The sequence below is a fragment of the Sceloporus undulatus genome, chromosome 1 (assembly GCF_019175285.1).
Source record: "Sceloporus undulatus isolate JIND9_A2432 ecotype Alabama chromosome 1, SceUnd_v1.1, whole genome shotgun sequence".
NCBI classification, from domain to species: domain Eukaryota; kingdom Metazoa; phylum Chordata; class Lepidosauria; order Squamata; family Phrynosomatidae; genus Sceloporus; species Sceloporus undulatus.
The window spans coordinates 313,104,816-313,114,913 of NC_056522.1; the positions used below are offsets into that span (position 1 = coordinate 313,104,816).

The 10,098-nt window shown below is 41.6% G+C and overlaps 1 long non-coding RNA gene across 2 annotated transcripts in view; it reads left to right on the forward strand.

Annotated features, from left to right (window-relative positions):
* The window catches only part of LOC121918878, a 12,909-nt gene extending 2,977 nt beyond the window's left edge, over positions 1–9,932 (forward strand). For both annotated transcript variants that reach the window (XR_006101328.1, XR_006101329.1), the window contains 2 exons: positions 6,689–6,778; positions 8,337–9,932. This is a non-coding gene — a long non-coding RNA (uncharacterized LOC121918878). The remainder of the gene's footprint in view (positions 1–6,688; positions 6,779–8,336) is intronic.
* Positions 9,933–10,098: the final 166 nt, after the last annotated feature.

Consider the following 10,098-nt stretch of genomic DNA (forward strand, 5'->3'; position numbering starts at 1 on the left):
TTCTTAACCTTCTTTGCTCCAGGCTAAACATCCCCAGCTCCCTAAGTTGTTCCTCATAGCACATGGTTTCCAGACCCTTCACCATTTTAGTCGCCTTCCTTTGAACATGCTGCAGTTTTTCAACATCCTTTTTGAATTGTGGTACCCAGAACTAGACGCAGTATTCCAGGTGGGGCCTGACCAAAGCAGAATAGAGTGGAACTATTACTTCCCTTGATCTAGACACTATACTTTTATTGATGCAGCCTAAAATTGCATTAGCCTTGTTAGCTGCCGCATCACACTGTTGACTCATGTTCAACTTGTGGTCTACTTGGACTCCTAGATCCCTTTCACACGTAGTTTCATTCAGTCCCCCATACTATATCTGTGCATTTCATTATTCCACGCTAAGTGCAGTACCTTACATTTCTCCGTGTTGAATTTCATTTTGTTAGCCTTGGCCCAGCTTTCTAGTCTATTCAGGTCATTTTGACTTGTGATCCTGTCCTCTGGAGTATTAGCTATTCCTCCTAATTTGGTGTCATCTGCAAATTTGATAAGTATGCCCCCAATTCTGTCATCCAAGTCATTGATAAAGATGTTGAATAGCACTGGGCCCAGGACAGAGCCCTGTGGGATCCTACCGGTCACCTCTCTCCAGGATGAAAAGGAGCCATTGTTGAGCACCCTTTGGGTTCGGCCAGTGAACCAATTACAAATCCATGTAATAGTTACCTTGTCTAGCCCACATTTTACTTGCTTGTTTGCAAGAACGTCATGGGGAACCTTGTCAAAGGCCTTACTGATATCAATATATACTAAATTACATTGGGAATCTAGAATGCCATGGACACACTATGCCAGCATAACTACACTGGGGTAGGTGACATGGGTCCAGCCACTGTGGGAAAAGTAAGCATCAGCTGTGCAGAACAGATAGTTGTCTGCTTTCCCTCACCACCAACGCACAGTCCTGGGGGAAGTGCAGGCACTAGTTGAGTGTACCAACCAGATTCTGGCCAAAATCATTAATACTTGGCAAATGACAAACAGAAGGAACAAAATGACAAGATTTATTTTATTTTTTTATTTTTTACTGAAGAGCCATTCTTCCAAGCCCTGTCATCATGTTAGGAAAAACATTTACAAGTGTGTTTTAAATTAGACTGTTTTACATATAAACAAGCCCTAACATCAGTTCTTCTTCTCATGAAGTTCATCCAAGTTTCCCTGAATTTAATACTTAACATTGATATGAACAGCATGGAGAAGAGCTGAAGAAGATACTGTTCAGATCTGCCATAAATCTAACAACAGAACTGGGTAAAGTTGAGAGAATATGGGTATCTAACAGTGGGGTACAATTGTTTCTTGATAAACTGGAATGCTATATATATGATGCCCAGTTATATCAAGACAGATGCCAGAAACCTTCTGTTTTGTTGATGTCTTTCAATTAGTGGGCAACCTGGTGCTTTCCAGATGTTTTGGAGTACAAAGCTCTAGTCATCATGGCTATGGTCAAGAGATGTAAGAGATGTAATTCCACACACCTCAAGTACACTAGGTTGCCTATTGTAGTCTCTCCTTAATTATGCTGGTCTTCTGAGACCTTTTAGATAACAGTGCCAAAGATTAAGTCTAGGACATCTTGCAAGCATGGATCTTCACTGCTACTCAGCATCAGCTGTGGAAAATCAAAAAAAGCAAACTTCATGCACATGAAAGGAAAACTGAAGTTTGAAATGGGAAGAAATAGCTATATGGCAGAACTGCAGATCAACCTTTGTGATCAGTGCACAAAATGTGTCAGTAAGGTGAGGTTGTTGCAAAATGTCAAATATTCTGTTAGACCCCAGTTGATAAAAAGAATCTGGGACATACTGGGAAAAAATGTATTCTTTGTATTCTTTAGGCCTTATGCCAAGCTCCATTTTGAAAGAAAGGTACAGAGGAAAGCAGAAAACATGATAAAAGATGTAGAATCCTGGATATAAAAGGAACTGGATATGATTGGCCTGTGGCAGTGGGTTTGACGGCATACAGAATAAGTTGCTTAGAGAAAGTCTTAACTTACATACAGACCTTTAGGGAAAGATAAACATCAAGTACTGTAGGTATTGTGAATATTGCCTCACTACAAGAGCTTAATGGCGAAATACCCTAAAGGCACCAGATTTCCATCTGATCTTCGAAGCTAAGCAAGGTCAGCCATGGTTAATACTTGGATGGGAAACTGCCAACACATACCACATGCTGTGGGCTACTGGGCTATATTTTAAAGGAAGGAACTGGCAAACCACTTCTGAGTATTCCTTGCCTAAGAAAAACCCTATGAAAAATTCATGGGGTCACCAGAGGTTGAAGGTGCATGCGCGCGCGCGCACACACACACACACACAGAAAGAGGGAGTTTAAACTAAATTCTTTAGAGATCATTTTCAAGTCCCATTACAACCATCAATGCTGTGGTTCTGCTAACTGATTTACAATTTTAGAGCAAGTGCATGATGGTACAATTCTCATGGGAAACTGGTATTTCAGAATGCAGGTCAGGAAACATGTATTAGACTGTTTCCCCAGGTTTTAAAATATGTTCCTGTAGTTGAAAACAAAGGATGAGTTTTTTCTGGAAAAAGCTAGAATTATTTTTCCCTGGCATGCTAACTTGAGACATCAAAAAGTCTGATTTTATGTTGGTAGAATACGGTCAATATTGCAAGCCTTTGATTCTAGGGGCCATAAGAAAGATCAGGTTGCTCTCCACAAGTAGAAGAGAGAGCTCCCTGCTCCTTCACAGATCCAGTGTAGAGAGAGGTGAATGGGAGAAGAATTGGGCTGTGTGACATAACTGGGTCTGTTGAGGTCTTGAACCCAGATGCCTCCCAATCCCTGCCCACGTCCTGAATATGGACAAACATTTAGCCCACTCATTTAGTTGGTTGATTTTTCTCTCACTGCAATCAGTGGAAAGAAATTAGTGAAAAATGAAGAGCACCATCTTTTCTTCCTCCAGCCCTGCTGGCAGGAACCTGGCACAACACTAGATGCATCAGACACCATAGGAATGCACTATAAATCACACAGTCTCCCTCATGTCCATTTTGAAGTGGGACTAGGCTGTTTGTTACAAAATGCCCTTTTTCTGTACAGGTTGACTCCCCCTTATCTGAAATGCTTGGGACTGGAAGTGTTTGGGATTTTGATTTTTTAAATTTTATTTCATAGAATCATAGAATCATAGAATCATAGAATCGTAGAGTTGGAAGAGACCACTAGGGCCATCCAGTCCAACCCCCTGCCATGCAGGAAATCCGAATCAAAGCATCCCTGACAGATGGCCATCTAGCCTCTGTTTAAAGACCTCCAAGGAAGGAGACTCTATCACCCTCCGAGGGAGTGCATTCCACTGTCGAACAGCCCTTACTGTCAGGAAGTTCTTCCTAATGTTCAGGTGGAATCTCTTTTCCTGTAGCTTGCATCCATTGTTCCGGGTCCTGTTCTCTGGAGCAGCAGAAAACAAGCTTGCTCCCTCTTCAATATGACATCCTTTCAAATATTTAAACAGGGCTATCATATCACCTCTTAACCTTCTTTTCTCCAGGCTAAACATCCCCAGCTCCCTAAGTCGTTCCTCATAGGGCATGGTTTCCAGACCCTTCACCATTTTTGTCACCCTCCTTTGGACACTCTCCAGTTTCTCAATGTCCTTTCTGAATTGTGGTGCCCAGAACTGGACACAATATTCTAGGTGGGGCCTGACCAGAGCAGAATAAAGTAGCACTATTACTTCTCTTGATCTAGACACTATACTTCTATTGATGCAGCCTAAAATAGCATTGGCCTTTTTAGCTGCCGCATCACACTGTTCACTCATGTTCAACTTGTGGTCTACTTGGACTCCTAGATCCCTTTCACACAGTTTCCTTCAGCCAGGTGTCACCCATTCTATATCTGTGCATTTTATTTTTCCGCCCTAAGTGCAATACTTTACATTTCTCCGTGTTGAATTTCATTTTGTTAGCTTTGGCCCAGCTTTCTAGTCTATTCAGGTCATTTTGGATCTTGATCCTGTCCTCTGGGGTATTAGCTATTCCCCCTAATTTGGTGTCATCTGCAAATTTGATAAGTATGCTCCCAATTCTGTCATCCAGGTCATTGATAAAGATGTTGAATAGCACTGGGCCCAGGACAGAGCCCTGTGGGACCCCACTGGTCACTTCTCTCCAGGATGAAAAGGAGCCATTGTTGAGCACCCTTTGGGTTCGGCCGGTCAACGAATTACAGATCCATGTAACAGTTCCTTTGTCTAGCCCACATTTTACAAGCTTGTTTGCAAGTATGTCATGTGAAACCTTGTCAAAGGCCTTAGTGAAATCAAGATATACTATATCCACAGCATTCCCTTCATCTATCAAGCTGGTAATTTTATCAAAGAAAGAGATTAGGTTTGTCTGGCATGACTTGTTTCTCTGAAACCCATGTTGACTTTTTGTGATTATGGCATTGCCTTCTAGATGTTCACAGACTCTCTGTTTAATGATCTGCTCCAGAATCTTTCCTAGTACTGATGTCAGACTAACTGGACGATAATTGTTGGGCTCCTCTTTTTTCCCCTTTTTGAAGATGGGGACAACGTTTGCCCTCCTCCAGTCTGCTGGGATTTCTCCTGTTTTCCAGGAGTTTTCAAATATGATTGCCAATGGCTCCGATATTACATTTGCCAGTTCTTTTAATACCCTTGGATGGAGTTCATCTGGTCCCGGAGACTTAAATTCATTTAGATTAATAAGGTGTTCCTCTACTATCTCTTTACTTATTCTGTGCTGAAATTCCCCTATTCTGTCCTCTGCTCCATTATCCTCAGGTTGAGCTCCCTTTGCCTTTTCTGAGAAGACTGAGGCAAAGAAGGTGTTGAGTAATTCTGCCTTTTCTGTCTTCTGTTAGCATTTTGCCATCTTCTCCACGAAGTGGCCCTACTGTTTCCTTCTTCTTCCTTTTGCTGCGGACATATCCAAAAAAGCCCTTTTTATTGTTCTTAACCTCTCTAGCAAGCCTGAGTTCATTCTGCGCTTTAGCTTTTCTGACTTTACCCCTACAAATGCCTGCTATTTCTTTGAATTCCTTTTTTGTGATTTCCCCCTTTATTTATTTATTTATTTAATTTTGGGTTTCAGAATACCTGCAGTTGCATATATGTACATAATGAGATATCTTGGGAGATGGTACCCAAGTCTAAATACAAAATTCATTCATGTTTTATATACAATTTATATACCCAGCCTGAAGGTAATTTTATATAATATTTTTAATAATGTGGTGCATGTTGGGCTTCTCTGTATTTCCTGGACAGCGGCCATCCCCTGGTCAGCTGCTTTATAGCCTCGATTCCTTGAACTTCTCTGTAGTTCCTGGATAGCCGCCACCATTTCGTAGACCATGATGTCCAGTTTTTTCCCTTCACAGCTCTTCCTCCGTGGGCACAGCTCTGTTAGGCTGATGTCCTCCCAGGCACACTGCTGGGTCTGGACTTGTGACATGAAGGCCATTGTCTGTGCATAGGCCCCCCAGTCTTGGGTGTAGATAGGCCAGTGACAGCCACATTGGGGCAGAGCCCAGGAGGGCACCTGGGAAAATTAGGCATATGTGGCTTCCCTGGCTCCCCTCCCCTTGTGCGTGCTATTCCTCTTCTTCACTGAAGCCGGAGGGACTCTGCTTTGCACACAGGAAAAAGAGAGCTCATTGGATGAAGAGGTACAGAGCACGGGTGTTGCTGAGCGTGGCCATGCTGGTCAAGCAGTCACACCCTGGTTCCACACTCCTTTGGTAGAGCTGCAGGTGCTGACCAGAAGGTTTTCCCAGAGAATGCATTTCACTTCTTCTGCTGAACACCAACCAGATGAAACCCAGGACCCAAAACACACTGAAGTCAGCCATGTCTCAATCGTAGGCTTGCTAAAGGCAACTGCAGTCCTTCTGGGAGCTTACGGGCCATACAGCTCACCTCTGCCATTGTGACTTCATATGACCTCAGGGAATATGCTGATCTGCCATTGTTGGCTCAGCCCCATGGGTCTCCAGCACCATGGCTACAGGGATAACCTATTGTTATTTTTTATTTTTTTTAAAAAATGAATTAACATTTATTATATTTTTTAAAAGCATACATAAAAATAGACATACATGCACACATACATATAGTCATAACCTTTTTTTTAAAAAAAAACCTCTTCTTGGGTCTTTATATCAATCATTTTTGTTGAAACATCACATTTCAATAAACCAGAATATAGTAACCACTTATTAGTTTTTAATTCTTGTTTTTTAAAGAAGGCCTCATTAACAGAGACCCATACAGGAATCTTTCTATATATGTATGGTTGATTTTTTTTGCCAAGCTTTTATTAAGGCTAATAAAATGGTTTCTGAAAGCCTTGTTTGTATTGATTTTACCATAAAACAAATATGTGTGCCAACCAAAAGTGATATCTTCTCCTTTCAGTTGTAATACTTTTCTATTTTCCAAATTACACCAATCAATAAACCATTCAAAACAATATGCATAATAGTACACCTTTAGTTTGGGAAAGGCTAAACCACCTCTATTAGTGCTACCTTGCATATTATTATTATTATTATTATTATTATTATTATTATTATTATTAACCTTTATTTATAAAGTGCTGTAAATTTACATATCTTTCAGTCTAACTCTGGCATGCTTTTAGAAGTTAAAGACATGCTTTTAGACGTTTCCTTCTGGAAGAACAGAAGTGCTACGACAGCACACAGAAAGGTAAGAAGAAATGCACTTCACTTTCCCTGCATCTCGGCTTTCTTTTGTCATGCAATAATGTTCTCTGTTTTTGGACTAATTGTGGAATTTCAGATTCAACCTGTACAAGCATTCTGAACAAATCATAACCCCATATAAAGAAGCTTCCTTAAACCTTGTGAGAGAGTCTCTGGAATGCTAACTGTTTTCCCCACAAGATTCTAGAACTAAATTGTTTGACCAATGTGAATGTGTGACTAAGCAGAAAGCTGGGCAAAGGATTTCCTATTTATGCGATAGCTGTTTGTTGACAATGTAAAATCTTCTTGAAAGTGCTGGTGGCAGTCACAATATAATCCAGAGCGTTCCAAACAGTGCAGCTCAAGGAACCCTGAGGATGGTTGTGCACTTCCAGGTGATCTACAGAATGAAAAGAAAAGAAAAGGGGAAAAATACACACACACAGAGGTGCTGGCCCTTTCTTAAGACAACCAGTAGTTAAACCCTTCCACTAAAGTGTATTGAAGACATAGGGTGCAGCAAGAGGGAAAACATGCATGATGCCAATTGGCTGAGTGAATCAGTAGTCTACAGTTTGGTGTCAGTCAGTTGACTGAGTCAGTTTACAATAGTAGGAAATGACTGACAGCTGTTTCGCTGAAATCAGGAAGGAACCCAGTATTCATTTGGAAGACTCCCCAGGGGCCTCCCATGTGCTGATGTCCATCAGCGTAACAGGCCATGAAGGAGCAGTCAAGCCAGAAAAGCTGCTGGAAATGCAATCAAGTTTTAAAAACCAAATACATAACTGGGAAACTTTCTAGATTGCCATGTTCTGGTAGGTTCTCAGTATGTCGTAGGCTAAACAGCTAGGAGATGCCCATTGCTAGACAAAAATATATGATCTGCTATGCTCAAATTACACAGATTTCATTGAATCATAATAACCAAGCATTTTTGGTTTTGAAATGATGTGAATAAAAGCAGGTGGTTTTTTTGTTGTTGTTGTCAGCCATTATTAGACATCATATGGAATAGAATATATTAAGCAAGAGTGGTGTGGGTTTCTTTGGCGCTTTATAGATGGGCCCATAGAGGTGCCGTCGTCACGTGCGAGGGGCGGCACTTTTAGATGCCCCTCACCGCTTGCATGTGATGAGGGTGTCAAAATGGCGGTGCCCTATACACATGAGTGCTGCCTTTTTGATGTGATGGACGCCTAGCGTCTGCATGTCTCAGCGCTCTTGTGACACCGCAAGGATGCCATTGGTGCCTTGTGGTGCCACAACTGCACCGGAAAAAGCCGCTTTTTGCGGCTTCTTTGTGCTGTGCGGGGAAGCCGCGCAGTTTGTCCGCTGCGGCTCCCTCACGCAGCAAACAAAGGCAGCGGCAGGCCACCCTTTTGGGTGGTCTGTAAAGCGCCTTTATTTAGTTCAGCCAAACCCTTCTCATGAGCTTTTACAAGTCATAGTGGGAGATGAAATAATAAGTTCAGGTAAACAACAATGTCCCTGTGTTTCCGCTAAAATCCTCAGTTTCATCATTTTCCATTGCCTAATCTAGTTTTTTTTTTTTTAAGGGTTTTAAAAGAAAATTGGTGCTGGGAAGGAAAAGCTCAAAGACATTCTAATAACAACTTCAAGCTAATAAAGAAAACATGGTTTAAGCCTTGAGAGAGTGTCTCTTCCAGCCTTCCCCCAATCAGATGGATTGTACTACAAATGCCATTATCCCCTTGAGATGATGGTAGTCCAGCACATATGAAGGATGCTGGGCTGGGAAATCCTGCTACAGTTCGGGCATCTTCCCAGGCTCCTTGCCTTTGCTTGAAACAGTCAATACTAATTATTGTACACATCTCTTCTAAGGGAAACAATAGAGCCCTCGCTTCTTTTTCTATGGTTCGTCCCTGCCCTCGCCTTACCTCCACTTCTGAATTCATTCCTGTGCAAGTGGGAATTCCTTCCCCTGAATTAGCTGAATATCCTTTTGTTGATTGACTGCCATAGAAACCAGAGTGAACATTGTAAAAAATCCACTTGAAGTACATTTGATTACACCAAGAGTTCTGGCCAGAATATTGTCAGGATCATTTAGAAGAACCAGAGCAAAGTTATTCCCTTCCTTTCCCCACCCCTGCCTTTGGGAATTGCTGCTCACTGTAAATGCTCCACAGAACAGACTGCAGACCCACTCAGACTTCTCTGTTTATCTGACTTACTCGCTCTCCAATTGCTCACTGGTCCAGTCACTTGGAAAGCTGTATGGGGCTCTCCCATAGGGAATTGTAAAGCGGTGTCATTTCGGTCTCCTCTGCCTTTCCCAGCCTTGGGTTTGTTTGTTTTTGTTTTCTTTGCCACAACATCTGGCCTACTTCAGGGAGAGATTTCACAATTTGGAACCTGCAGCAATTAACTGACACAGGATCAACAAGCTCCAGAATATCATTTTGTGCTCTTTTTTTTACTTCTCTTGCAAAGGACACTGGGTCACTGCTTGTTTCCTAGGGTGCACAACCATCTATATTTATTTTATTGTTTATAGAGGCCCCTGTCAGTATTTGCAAACACACTATCCTCTCTCCTGTGCTGACCACTGGCTGAGCATCTCTGGGACTTGTGATTTTAAAAAGCAACTTGCACAATATTTGCCTATTTCCACGTGTGGCAAGTTTTCTTGTTCTAAATTAGAATTTCCCATGGATAAATTGATTTCAGCTGAAGGGACCATCAAGCATTGCAGCAGATGTTTTAGCACCAAATTCAGATGATCTAAACTCTGATGTGGCTCTCCCAGCAACCAGTGTCTGCAATGTATTTCCCTTCTGGGAAGAAGATTGTGTCAGCCTCAGCATTCCAGCATTCCCTCTGCCAAGCATTAGACATTTTCTTTCTCCCTCCTCTCCTATGGAAAAAATTACAGATTTAGATTTTTATAGGTGTCAAAGAATAAACTACTGGTATGGAGGGATACTGGGCCTTGTGAATAATTTGCATCTTGGCAAACATTCTGCCTCAGGAAGTGCTTAAATCCATCTTTATTTCGAAGGGCATGTAGAAACAAGGCAAAAGACATTTGAAAAAGATTTCTGTAATACTTTCCTTCAACTGTCATTAATTTTTGTCAATTTGTGCTTTCTATAGCCCTGTTAGAAATGAACAAATAAACAGCTAGTAGGGAACAGCTAGTGGGTCTCTACAATTTAAGCAAAATATATTTGTGTGTGTGTGTGTGTGTGTGTGTGCAAGTCACATGCCAAATTATGAAAAACCCATTAATTTCATAGGGTTTTCTTAAGCCACTCAGCTGTGGTTTTGCCAGTTTCTTCCTCTGAGACATTG